General features: G+C 34.5%; 1 protein-coding gene across 1 annotated transcript in view; it reads left to right on the forward strand.

The window, feature by feature from the left end:
- Positions 1 to 20,915, forward strand: part of LOC137396818 (neural cell adhesion molecule 1-B-like) — a 474,203-nt gene that overhangs the window by 259,105 nt on the left and 194,183 nt on the right. The gene's annotated exons all lie outside the window — the stretch shown is intronic.

Raw genomic sequence — 20,915 nt, forward strand, 5'->3', positions numbered from 1 at the left:
TACTAGCAGTATTACTACTTGCAGCATTAAAGGAATATTGGTAATTTCGTTTGGAGGTTGCCATGACAAGAAAAATATTTGTTGCAATGAGGGAAAACATTCAGAAAGCAGAAACAAGCTACAGACAAAATTCCCAAAATTATTCACAAATTTTTTTTCAGATTCTTTGTTCGTTGTAAAAGCAATCGTTTTTTTTCACAAAATATCTTATTTTTTGTTGGTAACAGAAAATATTATATTAAAAAAAGACAACAAACAGACCAGAAATTAATTTCTAAAAAATTTTCATGTGGCGACATCAGGGATCGCTAAACATATTATGGAAATGTTTACTTTTCCATATCCATAAACATAAATATTTCCATAATTTTATGGAAATGGATATGGAAATTTTATTTTAGAAATATGGAAATGTTATGGAAATGGAAATAATATGGAAATGAATTATGGAAATGTTATGGAAATGGAAATAATATGGAAATAAATTGTGGAAATGTTATGGAAGTGGAAATAATATGGAAATGAATTATGGAAATGTTATTGAAATGGGAAAAATATGGAAATGAATTATGGTCTTGTTATGGAAATGGAAATAAATTATGGAAATTGTAAAAACTATGGAAATGAATTATGGAAATGTTATGGAAATGGAAATAATATGGAAATAAATTATGGAAATAAATTATGGAAATTTTATGGAAATGGAAATAATATGGAAATAAATTACGGAAATGTTATGGAAATGGAAATAATATGGAAATGAATTATGGAAATGTTATGGAAATGGAAATAATATGGAAATGAATTATGGAAATGGAAATTGTGACAAACACGTAATCCCTGGGCGACATAACAGTCGCTCTGCCCATTTCCCTAGGACACTTATGTATTCGCAAGTAGTGTGTAGAGAGCAGATCTACACAAAAAAGTGACGGATCCAGCGGGGGGATAGAAAAAGGGGGTTGCGAATTAAATTGGCTAGGGGTGTAGATTGAATTGCGTGGAGTTGAATGAGATGTTGGGGTTTGGGGGGAAATTGTGGTGTAGAGTAGGGGGTTGAATTCGAGGGGGTATGGATCCGCTCCCGGCGTAATCGGCGGATTATCTGTGGATGAGTCATCCGATTAGTGGGGGATGAGTCATCCGATTAAACGTGGATTATCGCGGGATTAGTCGGGGGAATCGTTGCGGATTAGTCGGCCGAATCGTCGCGGATTATCGGTGGATTAGTGGGGGGTGAATATCAGGGACATCGAGGGCTGGTTGGTTTTCCGGAGTGGATCTCGCGGATTATCGAGGAGAGCGAGAGATTACCGGATGAGTGAGGGGGTTAATATCTGGGACACCGAGGGGTTGATTTTCCGGAGATTGTTATATATTTGAAACATTGAATATATTTGAGAAAGTGTTTATGTACAAAGTTATTTTTTGAAGATTTGATGATTTTGTAATGTTGAAGCTCTTGAATGGTTAAGAATTTTAAGGAATTTATTTTCGGTTTTTTTTTGTATTTTTTTGTATGTAAGATTGAAATTTGTTGGATAAATTAATATGTTGAATGAAAGATCAGTTTTATTACAAAATTATTCACTTTAAAAGATATATTTATATGTATTATTCATTATTTCCATCATCATTTTGTTTCAATAAAAATAAAATAGTTTATGTTTAACTTGAAATATATGAAAATGTTCAAGTAGATAGGACACAATAAAGATAATATAGTATAAATGAAACATTGAATATATACATAAGAAAATGTTCATGTACAATCTTTATAACGAAGTTTGTATCGAGTTGTTTATCATTCACTCATCGTCATCGGAAATATCTATGATAGCAGATTCCTTTTTGCATTGTGAACTCTCGTAAAATCTGCTTGCTTCTTCATGTCCCATGACTACTACATCGTAGTATTCGCGAGTATTGTGAGATGTTACTAGTCCCTTGTATATAATGATACCCGGATAATTTTCTTTCAACGAAAGGGCATATCTAGAAGGCATCGTTAAAGTTCATTGAACTTCCTCTCCATCAACTTTGGTTGAAAATGCTACAGTTGGTACCACATTCACCTTGCCTTCAGCATCTTTGTATTCACTTGTTCCAACATTGTGATAGTAGAAAATAGATGGTGCTTTGAACTCCTTGAGATGACGAGTCTCGAAAAGTTGTATAAGTTTTTCAAGTCTCTTCGATCTCAGATTGGCTAGAGTGCGTTTCATGTCCAAGGGAGTTGAGGTTCCTTCTGTTACTCGTCTTAAGTCATGGTAACTTCCCTGTCCATTACTCTTAGGTTTTAATCCAAGATATACCATAATACTTGGATAAGACAGCGATTCATCTAGAAATCGTTTTGGAGCAAATACAGCAGTAGATTTAGTAATCCCATTTTCCACATAGTTGAAGTGAATGATACAGCACGCTCCATGGATCGAATGAGCTTCTTCCGTTTTTGTCACCTCCATAATCAATCCTACTGAAAGGTCTGTCATTTTCTGCAGTGATTTTGCCTCCATTAAAGTATCCTTACTTAATGTTCTTAACTTGTCTGCCACATCTTTTGCCCTTTGCTCCAAATTCGTTTCGATTTGGTTGGATTTCTTTTTCTTCGTTGGAGGAGTCGTGTTAGAAAGAGTTACAGGTGAAATTCTCTTTTTCGTCATCTTCACTGAACTATTCGATCCAAGTTTTATCACTCCAGATTGAGTATTATCCTCCATAGTTGTGTAGTGTGTTAATTCTCTGAGTTTGAATGAAGAACTGATATCGTTTTAGTAAAATTCTGCTGGTTATATACAATTCTCCTCATCAAATGATTAATGAGTTTTGATAAATTTAGCTGCATCATCCATAATATCAGAAGACTACGCGAAATTGAAAATCGCGAAATTCAATTTCGCAAAAGTTGACTATATAATATATATAATGTATAATTTCGCGAAATCCAATTTCGCGAAATTCACTTTCGCGAAATTCAATTTCGCGAAAGTTGACTATATAATATATAATGTGTAATTTCGCGAAATCCAATTTCGTGAAATTCAATTTCGCGAAAGTTGACTATATAATATATATAATGTGTAATTTCGCGAAATCCAATTTCGTGAAATTCAATTTCGCGAAAGTTGACTATATAATATATATAATGTGTAATTTCGCGAAATCCAATTTCGCGAAATTCACTTTTCGCGAAACTCAATTTCGCGAAAGTTGACTATATAATATATAATTTCGTGAAATCCAATTTCGCGAAATTCACTTTTCGCGAAATTCAATTTTGCGAAAGTTGACTATATAATATATATAATGTGTAATTTCGCGAAATCCAATTTCGCGAAAGTTGACTATATAATATATAATTTCGTGAAATCCAATTTCGCGAAATTCACTTTTCGCGAAATTCAATTTCGCGAAAGTTGACTATATAATATATATATAATGTGTAATTTCGCGAAATCCAATTTCGCGAAATCCAATTTCGCGAAATTCACTTTCACGAAATTCAATTTTCACGAAAGTTGAGTGAGACAAGATGGATTAGAAGAGATTTATAACTTTTGTCCGGGTTCCACCTCCTTGAACTTGACTAGTATAAATACAGCTAAGTTTGATGGGCTCACCATTATCGAGACTTTTTTCCTGGAGTTATTATACATGAAATTCTCAGATCTTCGAACTATTTCTTTACCTAACTGGATTATATATCTCACAAAAGTTTGGATTAATTCTACAATTTGGATATCTACGTATAATCTTCTCTCAGAACTTTGGATTATATTTCTCCGAACTAACTGGATTATATATCTCACAAAAGTTTGGATTAATTCTACAATTTGGATATCTACGTATAATCTTCTCTCAGAACTTTGGATTATATTTCTCCGAACTAACTGGATTATATATCGCACAAAAGTTTGGATTAATTCTACAATTTGGATATCTATGTATAATCTTCTCTCAGAATTTTGGATTATCTCTGTTTCACTGGATTATATTTCTCCGAACTAACTGGATTATATATCTCACAAAAGTTTGGATTAATTCTACAATTTGGATATCTATGTATAATCTTCTCTCAGAACTTTGGATTATCTCTGTTTCACTGGATTATATATTTCCGAAATTTGAATACATCAAGGAAATGTATCCGGCATCTTCCCATTCAGAAGGAGACTGGAGCAAATCTGATGAGGTGAGTTGATTTACAATAATTGGTGGAAAAAATTTTTAATGAATGAATAAATGTAGAGAGAATAGTAAAATGAGATTTTTAATTCTTGGCAGCTGGAAATCTTCCTCAAAGATGTTCAAGCTTTCACGAGAGCATAATTTAATTTCATCGGAAAATTCTGCTCCTTCCACTTCAATTGATAATAGAGAAAGAAGTAGAAGTAGGGAAAGAAGTGTATCATCCGTTTCAGCTAATAAATATATCTGCTTAGAATGTTCGACTTCATTTAACAAAAAATCAATCCTCAAAAGACATGTTAAACACATTCATCTCCAATCGAATGAAAGTTCAGAATCGTTTACAACATCAACTAATGATTCTTCGGAACAATATCACGAATATGATGATGATGATGATGCCTCGATTATTATACAAGTTTCCAATCCCCCTTTCATTTTCGAAAAAGTAAAGATTGTTTCTCATCATTCTTCATTTCGTTCTGCTTCAACTCAAATTGGAAGAGGAGATCTTAGACGATCTAAGATAACAGTAACTCCTATTACTCGAAATCTTGCTGATGATGAATCCGATGAATCAGATGTATCAGAAGAAGAAAATACAAATGAAATCGAAGAAAATAGATATTTATCTGATCAACCTACAAATCAAATCGAAAGAAACGAAAATGAAGTGGAAGCTGATGATGACAATTTAGTTGGTATTAATGATAGAGTCGAGCCCATCGTTCCTATCGAAAATGAAAGAGAACAAGTTAATCAGGATATCATTCCTGTTAATGATGATGAGGCATGTGATGAGTTAATAAGAAGATATTGGAATGCTATGAAAACAAAAAGACGACAAGGAAGAGTTGTTGAAACGTTAAACGTAAATTTATGGAATGGAAATATTCCTCAAGCAGAACTTCCAACTCCAAACCATTCGGAAAGAATATGGAACGAAATGTTGACAACTTGGAATGGGTTACAAACAAGAGCTAAATTAAATTGTAGTGTGGGATGCATTCTTGAACATAAAGCCTCAGGAGAATTAAGATATTTTCATGCTTCATCGAATAATGCTACAATTTTCAAAAAAGCAAAACTGATTACAACAAGACAGGAACTACAGAATTTTTTTGAAGAATTGACAAGACAAGATCTTGCTGCTATAGCGATTCGAGAACGCCCGAATACAGCTTGGAAATTGAATGTAATTACCAATATTTCATTCTATTTCTATAAATTGATTGGAATGGGGCAAATAGGAGTGGCTTCAGATCTTCCGTCTCACATTCTTAACAATCGACATGTAATCTATATGAGCTGCACTCCTTACACAGACAATCTCTGTTTCTTCAGATGTTTAGCATTGAAGGAGATGTGTGAGTGTTCAAAGCGATGTAGTTGCACCAGACAAAGACCAAAACAGCAACTTGTGAAGATGCTATTTCAAAAGTACTCGGAACACATTTCTTCTCCTTCCTCATCCTCCAAAGATCTGATGAAGAATTTTCCTGGAATTGAGTTAGGAGACTTAATTTCTCTTGAGAAGTGTTTTGACATCCGTATAACCGTATTATCTCTGAATGCTGATGAAACCTCAACAGTCATCTGGACATCGACCCAAAAAGAGGGAAAGGAACTCTTCCTCGATTTGCAGAACTCTCATTTCAGTTTCATCAAGGATGTTAATGCTTATACTAAAGGGTTTAGTTGTCCTTCCTGTGAAGTGAGCTTTACAAAAAGAGGAAATTTCAAGAGACATAAATGTAGTCAAGAAACAGTAACAAACTTCATCTTCGAAGGAGGAAAGTTTAAGGCAACACCTACAATTTTCGAACAACTGAAACGAGAGATAGGAATATCCGTGGCTGAGGAAGATACTTATTATCCTTTTTTAATCACCTATGATATTGAGTGTTATCTTCCAAAATCCGACCTTCCACCAAATTCCAATTCGGTTACATTCACATCGAGACACGAATTGATGAGTATATCAGTTTGTTCAAATGTACCCGGATTTAAGGATCCAAAGTGTTTTGTAAGTGAGGGAGATACTGATTCTTGTATATCTTTTTTTGTTCAGTATATTTCCCAAATTGCTGATGAAGCCCGGGATATCCTTGAAAAAAAACTTTACTACATTAGACAGATGATGAAGGCAAAAGCTGAAAAGCAAGGAAAAGTTGAAGAAAGATTTAAATTCTGCAAATTTTCCAATCCTCGAGTATACCATTCAAGAGAGGGATTTCGTCATTTATTTGAACGTTTCGACAAATTCATCTCATGTATTCCGATTCTAGGATTTAATTCACAAAACTACGACCTGAATGTGATGAAAGGACCTCTACTTCGATGTCTTCAAGACACAGAAGATGAAGATTTTGATTTTGTAGTGAAAAGAACAAACAAGATGAGCTGTATTCAATCAAGAAGAATCAAATTCTTGGATATTTCCAACTTCATTGCTCCAGGATTTTCCTATGCAAAGTATCTCAAAGCTTTCAAATGTTCTCAACACAAAGGATTCTATCCTTATGAATATATGGATGATCTTGAGAAGTTGAAACAACCGTTTCTACCACCTAAAGAATGCTTTTACAGTTCTTTGAGAGATGAACATATTTCGGATGCTGATTATGAAATCTGTTTAAACATTTGGAAACAAGAGAAGATGAAAACGTTAAAAGATTTTCTAGTATGGTACAACAATCTCGATGTAGTACCATTTGTTGAAGCTGTAGAAAAACAAAAAAAAGTTTACAGAACCATGGGAATCGATATGTTGAAAGACGCCATTTCACTTCCTGGATTGGTGGTAAAATGGATGTTGAAACTTTCAGATTCACCTCCTCATCCTATGAGTTCTCATCATCAGACAATCTCATCACATCATTTCAAAACTTGTCAACCTGTCTGTCTGATCAAGGAAAACGATAAAGATATTTACTTTACCATCAAGGACAATATCGTAGGTGGACCTAGCATTATTTTTCACAGACTTCATGAGTCGAAGAAAACACTGATTCGAGAAAGAAAGTTTGGAAAGGAATCCAAACTTTGTGAACTTATTCTAGGAGTTGATGCAAATGCATTATATTTGTGGAGTATGATGCAAGAAATGCCTACTGGAAACCCTAGAATAAGGCGATTCGAAAATGGATTTGCATACACTCATCCTCGAAAAAATAGCAAGGCTGCTCATGGATGGTTACAATTTTTGACTTGGAAGGACAATATTCAAATCTTACATGAAAACAATGATAAAGAATTTAGAATTGGACAACATAATCTTCCTGTTGATGGATATTGTGAAGAATCGAATACAGTGTTTCAATTTCATGGATGTTTCTGGCATGGACATAACTGTAACAAGACCAAAGGAATAAGTATACATCCATATAAGAATCGACCCATGAGTGAAGTTCTGGAGGAAACGAAAAAGAAGGAAGAATATGTTAAAGAACTTGGATATCGTTTAGTAAGAATCTGGGAGTGTGAATGGGACAAGATGATTGAGGATAACACCGAGATTAAGAACTTTATTAGTATCTTCAACGAAGAGTTTTATCCTTCCAATTCCTTTGCCACCGAGGATGAGATTATTCAGCAGATTATAAAAGGGGAGATATATGGATTCATTGCATGCGATATATCTGTTCCTGAAAACTTATACAAAAAGTTTTCAGAAATGAGCCCCATTTTCAAGAATACATCTTTGAATAGAAATCATCTTAGTGAAAGTATGAAAGAATTTGCTGAAAAGGAAGGAATGCTACCTCAAGAACAACGAACTTTGGTGGGGAGTATGTTTGGACAAAAAATTTTACTACTCACCACTTTAGCAAAATGGTATCTTAATCATGGGATGATTATAACCAAAATATATCAACTCATAGAATACACCCCTAGAAGAGTTTTCAAGTCATTTGGAGAATCTGTCTCAAATGCTAGAAGAGCTGGTGACAAAGATCCTGACCAAGAGTTGATAGCCACAACCAATAAACTCATTGGAAATTCATCGTACGGGAAAACAATCACTGAGAAATTAAAACATCGAAATGTCAAGTATATTCAAGGAGATTATGAAGCATCCTTGAGAATACGATCACACATATTTGAATCTTTGGAGGAAATCGATGATAGCTTCTATGAGTTGACTCAACACAAGTCTTCGGTTAGTAGTATATATTTATTATCTTATTGATATAATTGAATCATAATGAAAAATTTACTTGGAGTAATATATGTAAAGGAATCTAATAAGACTGTATATATATATTTATTCAGATGAAGATGGATATACCTGTATATATCGGATTCTCCATATTACAACTGGCTAAACTTCGGATGTTGGAGTTCTACTATGACTTCATGGATAGGTAAGTAATCTCATTTGTATCTTCTAGAAAAAATATGTATAATGGTAAACATTTGAATGATAAATTTTTAAAATGAGAGTATTATAATACTAAGATAACAAGAATTAAGGATTGAAATTTTTTTATTTTAGATACTTCGACAGAAAGGACTTCCAGTATGTGGCGATGGATACAGATAGTGCCTACATGGCTCTTTCAGCACCTATGGATAATATCGTTAGAAAAGAGATCGCTGATATATACTACAAAGAATATGGAAAATGGTTTCCTAGGATGTATTGCAAACAACACGCGGATGATTTCCAACTCTGTAAATCTGATCCTACAAAGTTGTGGGAATTACAAAATTGTTGCAAAGAAGTATATCAATATGATATAAGGACTCCTGGTTTATTCAAAGTAGAATTTTCAGGTCATGGAATAGTAGCCTTAAATTCTAAGACTTACTTTTGCTGGAATGATGAAACTCATTCTACAAAGCATAGCAGTAAAGGATTAAGTAAAACTACGAATAGTTTTACAAAAGACACTTTTTTAAAAGTATTACAATCAAGATTTCCTAAGGAAGGGATAAACAAAGGCTTTGTAAAAAAAGACAATAGAGTGTTCTCATACACTCAACTTAGAACAGGATTAACATATTTTTATTCAAAAAGAAGAGTATGTAACGATGGAGTGAGCACAGAATATATTTTAGCATAATTTTTAGAAGTGATTTTGTTGCTAAGTATATATGATAGTAGAGTTTTGCTCCACGATGTATTATTACTATAAAATTTTATTTTCTTCATTGACTCTTCTTTTCGTATATACAATATCAATAATATATAACTAAGCTCGTATAAATTCAATATACTATCCAATGTAAAATCATTTCGAATGTAGACTTTCTCATAGTAACATGGCTCAAAACATTCTGATTAAAGATTTTGTTCCATTCGAGGTTGCAGAAATAATCCCGGATAACATCTTGGTTCAACTTGACGAAAATGAACAAATTCGTACACATCTCACCGAGGAATGTTTATACTACATTCTAGGAACAGCTGCTTTTAGAAAAGTTGTGTCATTGAAAAGATTAAAGTCCAACTGTGTCTGCAGTGCGATGGAATGCAGGGGATGTTTAGAATCAACAATATCTGTAAAAGAAATATCGATAACACCCTCAGATTTGAAGATGATCTTTGAATGGGTTGATCTTGAAGCTACCATTCGAGAAGGTAAAATTGGAAAAGAGGTTGATTTAGAATGGATTAACAGATTTATCGCGATCGATTTTAAAACGATGGAAGAAAAGATTTTTGAAACCATGCTTTGGAATAGAATTCGGCACTACATGACTCATCCTACACAACGTGAAGAAACGAAACAACTGCTCTTCAGAAGACTCCTTCATATAGCACAATTTCCATTAATCGGAGAAAGACTGGAAGAGGAAATCGAGCATGAAATTGATGATGTAATTATAGATGAAAAAACTGTTGGATGAAAATAATAAAAGATTCGGAATGTTATTAAGTCTACTCCTCTAGAATTCTCCACCATTCTTCAATTTAGCTCTGATGGTGAAGGAACCAAAAACGAAGAAAACAGAAACAATGTCGGTTATATTTCTAGAGGAGTTTATTCCAGCTCATCTTAAGGATGGACAATTATCAAGAGTGGTTGTAAAGAAAAACACAAAAAAATTCATCAGAAGAGTTACTGAAGAAACTTTTTACTATGTTATCGGATTCTATATCTATAAACGCTTCGTAACATATTTAGAAAGTCAGTGTGTATGCTTCGAGGGAGCTCAAGGATGTCAACATTGTATTAGAATAATGCAAGTACGATATGGAAATGAAGGATTGACTCGACAAGAACTTCATGAGACTTTTGCCGAACTCGATATTGGAACATGTTTGGAATCTGCTCAAATCGAACCAAGGAGTGACAAAGTCCAACTATCATTATTATCCTCACTTGATTGGAACACACCTTCAAACATAATATTAACCGAATCAAGACTTTATCCATATTTGAGAGGAGAAGCCAATGATCAACAAGTTACAAATCATTACTTCAGTGAACTCCTACATATCAATGGGAAGAATTGATAAACATCACAGTTAGACTTTGCATAATTCTTTATATTTATTCACTTCATTTCCAAGAAGGATTGAGTCATCAAACAGAATTGAATAACTTTTTTGTATACTATTTCAAGATAATTTTGAAGAATGAACTATATATATTATATCGACATACTTTTTATTCATTTTCTTTGCCTACTTCAGTCAAGAGAGTAGTATTTTAAAAAGACACTATGACTATAATGAATTTGCACATTATAATATTTCTCATTTTACGGTTTACGGGAATAATAAATGGAAATCAAAGAATTCAATATGTTACCGATGCGAATAGCTGCTTAAGCAGAACACTCAATGAATTTGAAGTTTCATTACTACTTCCATTCGAAGAAACTACTTTATATCACAAGAATAATGAAACATGTGGAAGAATATTTCCATCAGACTACTTTCATTGTGGTTATCCATTACCAGGCAATCACAGATTTGCATGTAAAGAACTACTAAATGAAGATGAAACAGATGGAGAAAACCTATACCTTAATCCTATAGTGTCAGCTTCATCGGAACAAATTCTAACATATTCTGAATGTGAATATTCAGTTCAAAATTCCACAATCGATATTCTAATTGATTTCAAATTATTCTACAGAGGAGAATTATGTGGATATAACTCTACTCTTTCAATGTTGCAATGTCCTCCAGGATCGAATTTTCAAGATATTGACTTTATCTGTAATCTTCAGCCTATTTCAAATTCTACTACACCTAAAGATACCTTCATTTATGATAATATTGGAAAAAATGAAGGGTTAGATTTGTTACTTCCTGTTCAGTTTCTCAATTCTTTGGGAAAATCAACTCTTATTTTAGTTCTTCGATGTGATACAGAAATTGATGAAAGATGTATTCCAAAACTTTCCTTTTTAAAACGAATGACAGAATGATTTTGAATTTTTTGTAACATTTATAATTTATATTTTATAATAAAAACTTATCTCTCATTCAACCAAATATATAACATTCTCCTCTCGCTCTCCTCGATAATCCGCGAGATCCACTCCGGAAAACCAACCAGCCCTCGATGTCCCAGATATTCACCCCCCACTAATCCACCGATAATCCGCGACAATTCGGCCGACTAATCCGCAACGATTCCCCCGACTAATCCCGCGATAATCCACGTTTAATCGGATGACTCATCCCCCACTAATCGGATGACTCATCCACAGATAATCCGCCGATTACGCCGGGAGCGGATCCATACCCCCTCGAATTCAACCCCCTACTCTACACCACAATTTCCCCCCAAACCCCAACATCTCATTCAACTCCACGCAATTCAATCTACACCCCTAGCCAATTTAATTCGCAACCCCCTTTTTCTATCCCCCCGCTGGATCCGTCACTTTTTTGTGTAGATCTGCTCTCTACATACTACTTTCGCAGCATCTAACTTTCGCGTTTTCGCGGCAACAGCTTTTCGCGAAAATTTCATGAGCGAAACTAAACTATCATAACGAACGAGCGAAAACGCGAAATTAAATGACTTTCTTCATTGATGTTCACAATAAAATTGTCATATTAGAAATGCAGGCAATTTTCGTGTGTGGTTGGCTCATTGGGCAAGTTTTGCTAAACTCATTATAGCTAATACACCGACTGAGCAGCTTGGCAAAACAAATTAAGATAATAAGTTTTTTTGGAAAAGCCTAGACAAATTAAGAAGATGATGATATTAGTTTAGTCATTGAATTTGTAACTGATGAGGATGACAGTCTGGTAGGGAAAGTCATAAAATTGAATAATAATTACTGTGGTGATGAATTTTATTACCAACCAAAAGCAATAACAACCCGGGGCCATGGCCACCGCGGCACCGCGTGCTATAAATACTTAAATTCTAATATTGGTACAACATCAGTCACTGCAGCAGGGACCTAGACGTCATTGATAGTCCAGGAAACAAACTGCAGCAAGCCATCAAATTGCATTATTGATCTCGCCTACACATTTCTACCTGCGGTTCACAAGTACAAACTACCGTACTTTTCGGACTATTAGCCGCTACTTTTTTCTGATGATTTGAGCCATGCGGCTTATAGGTAGGCCTACAAGGGTGCGGCTAATCACTGTGGCTTATTCTGTGGCTTTTTCTTTCACCGCTAGGGCGCACTAACGAGAATCTCCAATTAGTGCACTTCTAGCTGTGAAAGAAAATACGAAACAATGCCTCACGGTACTGTCCCGTTAAGCACTAAGTTAAAAGGCGTCGGATAATACGAAACTGTGCCGTTCTGCACTGTTCCGTTTTAAATGGCAAAGTTGCTACCACGTTAAAAAGCACAGTCCTTAGTTCTGTGGCCTATAGTAAGATGCGGCTTATGTATTGTTTTATTATCGTTTTTTTTGGAAAATAAAGCACATGCAGCTTATATAGAGGTGCGGTTTATAGTCCAAACAGTACGGTAGTCCCAAATTGAAAAATATTTCGTACCAGTGAACTGGACCTGAGAAATCTAATGTTTGTTCCATTGCATTCATTTTCACATCACTATATTTTTGCACTCATCAGAGCAGCAAAATGAAGTTCCAGCGAAATTTTACTTTGTATGCTACTCACAAAACTAAATACTAGCGAAATATAAGTGTCCTAGGGTATTGCTAAAAGACAATATCGTGGCAATGCCACCAAAAGGGTTAACAGTGCTATGAACATCATAGTTGTTTCTGTTTTACAATTAAAAGTCCTAAAAGGGCCAGTGCAACTGATATTATTCGTAAGAAACAACAGTCATTTTATAATTGAGATTAATTTTATAATTACCTATCACTTTATTATAATGATTGTAAATAGGGAAACATGTTCATTTTAGAGAAATCACAGCTGTTGTTTAGATGTCTGTTATCATGAGAAAAAAATAACATTGATATAAAAGCAGGACAACCACAATTGAATAAAACTGCAGAATTGTTGTGATAATCAAATGGGACTCTATAATCTGTGATAATCAAATGTGAAATAACAAAATAACAACAATATGTATAGGTAAGATTTAAGATAGTTAAACTTACCTGGTGCATCCATCATCAAGTTTCAAGCTGCGGAACATGTCAAATGAAACGCAATAAATATATTTTTATTAGAGTATTTGTTCCATTGCGTGTAAATTTTTTGACATACAACATCAGATTTCAACACAAATTTGATGTTACAGTGTTTGAAGGTGTATATTCCATATCAGCTTATATGAAGGCTTGTATTAACTAATGCTGATGCATCTTTGTAATATGTAGTAGTCTGAACTTGGACATTTCATTTCTGTAAAGAAAGGTCAAATGAGGCAAACCTTAGCTTAGTTTTAGTGTATATTAGAAGTTGGAATGTATTATTTGCCAAAATCACTTGTCACATGATGTTTTGTGTTGTATTCATTCTTGTGTTACACCCAATCATTAATCCTTTCACAATAGTTTACAAAATAAAGAGCACCACCATTCAATGTTATGGAGCAACCTACATTTGGGCAGCTGCTCATTGAGCACTTGATAGAAATTCGTCTCAGATCTGGTGTTGATTAGTTAACTCCAATGTTTCGTAACAGCGCCTGTTATAATTTGAGTTGAAAGAGCTGTAATTTCTTTTGACGCTGTGTTCATTTTATTTCTAATTTTCTATAATCTGACTTTCCTTGTTTTGTTTCAGGAACTTATTTATACTCTGTTCACTAGCAGCTCTCACCGTACCATCTATTGTTAGTGGTAAGTTGAACTAAGTCTAAGTGTAGTACTCCTGCACTAATATTTTATATAGTGTATGACATTCTGTCTGTAGTCTAAATGTACAACAATGTCTTGGAGAACAGGGTCAGTTTTTCTGAATGTAGACAATTGTTGGTCTATCACAGAGGCTGACAGCGCTCTAATCAGACAGAATTTTAAGTAGTCTTTCTATATTGTATTTAACCATTTGACTGCGGTTTCACTCTTTGCTTCGGTGTCATGTTTTTCATTCCAAATCGCAGCATTTTGTTTTGGTTTTTGCTCTGTTATTACTTGATGTATGTAACCCAAATTTACAATATATACTATTAGAACTTTTTCAACAACCAAATGTGATTACTAGTACTGGTCTTGAGTAGCTTTACCAGTCAAAAAACACAAAATACAAAAAGCTTGGTTTTTTAAATACATATAAACAACTGCCTAAGCTGTAGTTCATATTGCATAAGTGCTAGTCATTTTATTTTGCTCTTAGAAGTGTTAAAATAACATGAAAGCACTTTGAAAAGACTAGAATTAATTTATGTGGAGTTTTCAAGGCAAAATGAATATAAAAAACTTGAGCTCTGGAAAAATGTGAAATCAACTAGCAAATGCATTTTTATCATACAAAATGTAATTATCGATAGCAGAAACTTCCTAAAATTAACAACAATATGTTCTCCGACAAAAAAGCTTTTGAATTTAACCTAAGAAACATTATAACAGGGTTAGACAGAAGACACCATACAAAAACGTAATTGATTGATTTTTGCAAAGACATCGGTTTTTCTATTGGTCAAGTTATCACCTACGAACAAATAGGCCTACATGTATATAGCTTTTTTTAATATTTTTTAGATTTACAAAGGACCTGCGGGTTATGGTATCCCTGTCTTACAGTTTTTGCCTCACTTTATAGAAAACAAAGTTTTTTCTGACCCTTCGTTACAACATTTTCCTAGCCATGAGACATCAATGAAAATGTCCAAATAGGGGTGGTCATTTCCATGCTTTGTCTAGTATTTGACTAGAACATGATTGCTATGCTTTTTTTCAGTTGAAATCACAGCTATGACTTTTTTCGCATTTGAGGAATAATTTTGTCATCGGAGCCGTTGACACAGCTAATATGCAGCTCTTGTTGACAGTCGCCACTTTGCATTGTTTGATAGTGCCCTGATAACTCGAACGCTTCGCTCAGTTCCGTGAAGTTTGAGTTACCCATGTTTGACTGTATATATATATACAGTCAAACATGGATAACTCGAACTTCACGGGACCGAGCAAAAGTGTTCGAATTATCAGAGCGTTCAAGTTATGAGAGCACTGTCACAAGTCCATGTATTTACTTATTTATTAGTAGATACATGTACATATACAAACTATAATATAAATCAAAAGCACAAATGGCTTGTTTCAAATTAAATGCTTCTAATGTAAAGGTTAAAGCATTTTTATCAAAAATTATAGAGATTTTTCTATCACTTGAGATTGGTTTGTTGTTTGAGGTGATGTTATTGCCAGGACGTTTTTTTTAGATTGACATTGGTAAACTTGATCGTTGTTGAAATGGTCAAAAGAAAAGACATCTTTTTCTTTTGAGCGTTTTACCCACGATCAATTTTGCCGATTTTTCTTGAAGTTTATGCAAAGATTACCTTACTTTACCTGGGATTCGTTAAGAGCAACACTCCGAGGCAGTTCAATTAGAAGTTTTACGAGGTTTTACGGTACATTGTATAACACTCCCGCTTTTTGAATGGATATATTGAATTATTAAATGTACACACGTATTCTGATGAATAGGTCAAACGGTGAATAGTTTTTTTAGCTAAGACGACGTATACGTTTAATTACAACAATTTTTAAGACGTTTTAAACATTCAACATTCCGACGTTGATTCAACACGGAATCAACATCGGAAAACTATTCATCACGGGCTAGCCGGGTCACGCACTCAAGAATTTTCGCCACGCACATACAAAACAAAAACAACATGCTGTTTTTGTTTTGTATGTGCGTGGCAAAAATCCTTGCGCACGCTACCCGGCTAGCTTGTGCTATTCATCGTATAGCAGTATAAATCAAATTTCACCAAACATTTAAAAAAGTCGTTGACAAAAATATTTTGCCGATGGTGGTAATAACGACGCTTATGATTTACGAAAAGATGAGGTTTACCTTTATGGCTTTGAATAAAGTGATTTTCTAAAGCGATAACAACCATTTCGGTAGCCGTTGGGCAAAAAAACAGTTTGAATTAACAGTGTTGAGTTCGAGTTATCTATAGCAATTTATCATTACGTGGGAACGGACCAAAGAAACCGTTCGAATTAACCATGTGTTCGAGCTATCTGTGGGCGAAATATCCATGTTTGACTGTATATATATATATATATATATATAAATAAATAAAGCAAATTATATAACTAAAAATAGTAAAGAAGTTAATATTTGAAGATCATTTTTTTATAAAGCAATGTTATTAATAGAGATGAAAATGAGTGTTAGAGTATTGGGACGTCATGAATGTTGTCTCTTGTGTTGAGATACGCTCAAGGACTTATCAATTCCATCACTGTATGGACAGTGTAGTAGTCATCCTGATAATACATGAACTCGTATTTGTAGATTGTTGTGTTGGAGTAAGAATACCCTTTTTAGCTCTTCTTGATACATAAAGGTAGTCTTCATCTTTGTACTGAACTAACTAGCATTAGTAGCAGCTGAGTATACATTTACTTTATGTACTGTAAGTTGACTATAAAACTCAGCACTAATGGTTATTATACAGATGAGCTTACCTTGTTTAGTTGTTTCATATAATACATTGTTGTTCTTTTATGTTTGTAGGATATGAAGTTAGGTTGTCTGTAGATTCTCCAGGGTATCCTTCATTCTACAGAGATGAGGCAATAACTCTAACATGTACTGCTAGCGGGGATACAGATGCGACTGATATTTACCTGGTTAATGGTGTCAGAGTAACAGATGATAGGACTGCTTGTTTATTTGATGAAAGGGATAATAGATGGGCGCCTAATATCTTTTTGAACACACCAGGATTTTCTACAATAGATCTAGCTTACTGTGAAGCTGCCGCCGCTGCCGCTCCTCCATTGATCTTTTCTGCAACAGGAATCATATCAAGTGTCTTGCTTAACGCTCACTTTGTTTGTTTCGCTGACTTTCCGGGGCCGCGTGTGAACTCTACATCATTTTCTATCCCAAAGGTTCTGGGTAAGTTCATGGTACTGGTATGCATTGATATTCCTTTTCAGCTCATTTCATCCTGATAGCAGAGCAAGACATTTTTCACTTGTCTTTGTATGCTTAGACTGTTGCATAGTAAATAAAGTATTTCCATAAAAATATGTTGTAGTTTATGTAATGCATTCCACAGTTAAAAATGGTTACGAAAACTTCCTTAAAGGTTGACTCGCAACAAAATTCACATTACAGTTATTTGGTATCATAAGATTCACCATGTCTTACTTTGTTGTGTTGTAGATGTAAAATATGTGAGAATGTGATTAGAAGCTTTTAAAAGCTCAAAAACGAACGGTTAATCGCAGCCACACGAGACCGCCGTAGTTTGGATTCTCTTTCCAAAACAGCTCAAATGTGACAAAGCTGTGTTAGATGGTTTCTGTTTACACTTTCATGCAACCTTATTCGTCGAAAGATTTCACAAATATACTTCACGCATTCAATAAAACCATGTCTATTGTTCTTACGTGTCTATTTTATCGTCATTTTAATGCTGTCACTTTTAGCAGTGATATCTTATAACTTACCGTAAAAATTTGTTTAATTTTTTAGCCTTAGCTTGAAGGAGTACATATTCTATTGTTTGATAATCATGACGAGCCTGTTGGTCATTTGTGATAATCGAAAAGTGCTGCCGAAATTATTTGCGAAGTATGGGTCACATGATCAGATTACGACTTGCCGATTAGACCAATCCGAAGCCAAACTGTAAAGTAGCAAGCATCTATATTTGATACGGAGTCTTCGGTAAAACCCGAAGTGTTTGTCATAAACTAGTGCTACGATAAGTTTATATTGAGCTTTTTATTGACCTTTCACTTCACGTGAGAACATCACGTGACAAGACAATAACCAAATGTAATGACTACGTCAGAGAAATAAAGAGATTCCAATCTATGGCCGTTTTTCGTTTTTGAGCTTTTAAGAGCTTGTAATCACATTTCCACATATTTGGCACTACAACACAACAGAGTAAGACATGGTGAATCTTTTGATACCAAATAACTGTAATGTGAATTTTGTTGCAAGTCAACCTTTAATAACTATTATAGGCTTGATGATGCATAAGATATTATGTAACCATGGGGAGAAACACTTACTTCAACTAAAACTAGGTAAAGTTTAAAGCTTATATTTATACGGTATAACTTTCAAGTTCCATTCTTGTTTTTTTATTATCAGGCTCTTCAGTTTTTCAAAATGCTTGTGTTTTCAGAAACTGAGTTATGCATGTTTGAAACTCCTTTAGAAGTAAAATTCAATTTGCTTTAAACATAGTTCTAAGGTAATCACAAGTGCCAGTAATTTATGGGATGACACAGTTTCTGTTAACACTTTGTTTACCCACACCTTTGTAACTGCACTGTTGTATGGTTTATTTGCTGTAACTCCCTCATAAGGCTCTGAAGATCAGTGTTTATAATCTATCTCAAGTTTACCAGTTTTGCATGTATCCTAAAACCTCTAATTGATTGCCATGGCGCTCTATTTTTCAACCCTTCCACTATAGTGGCGGTCAATTGGAGGCGGCCTTCAAATAGAGGCTATCAGTGTGTTTTTCAAATGGCTCGTCAGAATTTTAGTAAAAAAAATTTAATCTGATTACAGGCGAAGCAAAAATTGCCTATATTTTTTTCTGTTTCCAGTGGAGCGGTTTAAAACCTTATGGATGCAATAAATCTGCTAAGTTACCTCCAATTTGTCAAAGATCTCTTAATAAATATGCATTGAGAAACCGAGAAATATCTACCAGTTGACATCTATTGCTTGCAATTGACCTGCGATGATATTATAGCCTGCATCCTTCTTTGCAATTTGTTAGCATTATCGATTATTTTATTCTAAATTTGAAGACATATATTGTATTTTATATATATATATATATATTTAACATTGTTGCATAAAAACTCATTGCACTCATTGATATGTTTGCTACAGTTTGCAGCAAAAATTAGCTTTTTATGGGCAGTAGAAGTGGAGTTATGAGCATCGATCCATTGTTAGCTGTGTTAAGATAGCCACAAGGATGCTATTAAATAACTTGCTATAAATCTGTATATTTACAAGTTATATAATAATAATCTATCAAATGATATAAATATATACCCTAGGACACTTATGTATTCGCGTCATCTAACTTTCGCATTTTCGCCCAGTCATTCTCTCGCGAAAATTTCATGAGCGAAACTAAACTATCATAACGAACGAGCGAAAACGCGAAATTAAATAGCTTTGTTCATTGGTATCCACAATAAAATCGTCATATTAGAAATGCAGATAACCTTTGTGTGTGGTTGGGCTCATTGGGCAATTTCTGCTAAACTCATTATAGCTAATACGCCGACTGACTGAGCAGCGTGGCAAAGCAAATTGAGATAACAAGTTACTTTGGAAAAGCAGCCCTGTATTCCCTGGTTGCAAATTGGGGCTGCTAATATTAGGCAACTAGTTATGAGCATCTGGGGTTTGGAGGGGCGGTATCAGCCCCCTCAACAGGTTTCTTTCACGTAGGGCCTCAACCGGGCATCTCACGTAAAGTTTTAAAAGATTTTATCAGAAAGTATAAACATTTTTTCTATTATTTGAGATTTTTTGATTTTAGGTAATGTGACTGCCAGGACGTTTTCAGATTAAAATAGGCTAAACTTGACCGCAGCTGAAACGCTCAGAAAAAAGACATCTTTTTTTTAACGTTTCAACAATGATCAATTTGGCTGATTTTATTTTAAGTTCATTTGAAGGTTTTTACTCTTTCGTGGGGCCATTGCCAAGCGGATGTTTGTTAAAACTGACCTTTTGCAAACCTTTATAAAAGTCGTTAACAAGAATATTTTGCCGATCATGATAATAATGACGCCCAAGAACTATTAAAAGTTAACGTTTATCTATATGGCTTGAAATAAACTGATATTCTACAGCGATAAAAAAAACCGTTCCCGTAGCCGTTGGGCAAATAACTGTTCGAGGTAATGATGTTGAGGTCGAGTTATCTAAAGCAGTTTATCATTGCGTGGGAACGGACCTAGCCTGTCTTGACAAGCTGTTGTTTTTACGTAGTTGTCTCCCCGTCGAGCGGCGAGCAACAACAGCTTGTCACAAGACGTACTGCACCTGATGCATCAGGTGCACTCATAGAGAGTTGTCCTCTTCCGTCTATGTGGTTAAAGCATCAGACTTGTAAGGCCGGCGGCATACTTTCGGCACATTAGCATGGCTTGACCTCTTGAAATGTTGTGGCATTAGCGA

Source organism: Watersipora subatra, chromosome 5 (assembly GCF_963576615.1).
Source record: "Watersipora subatra chromosome 5, tzWatSuba1.1, whole genome shotgun sequence".
Taxonomy (NCBI): Eukaryota; Metazoa; Bryozoa; class Gymnolaemata; order Cheilostomatida; family Watersiporidae; genus Watersipora; species Watersipora subatra.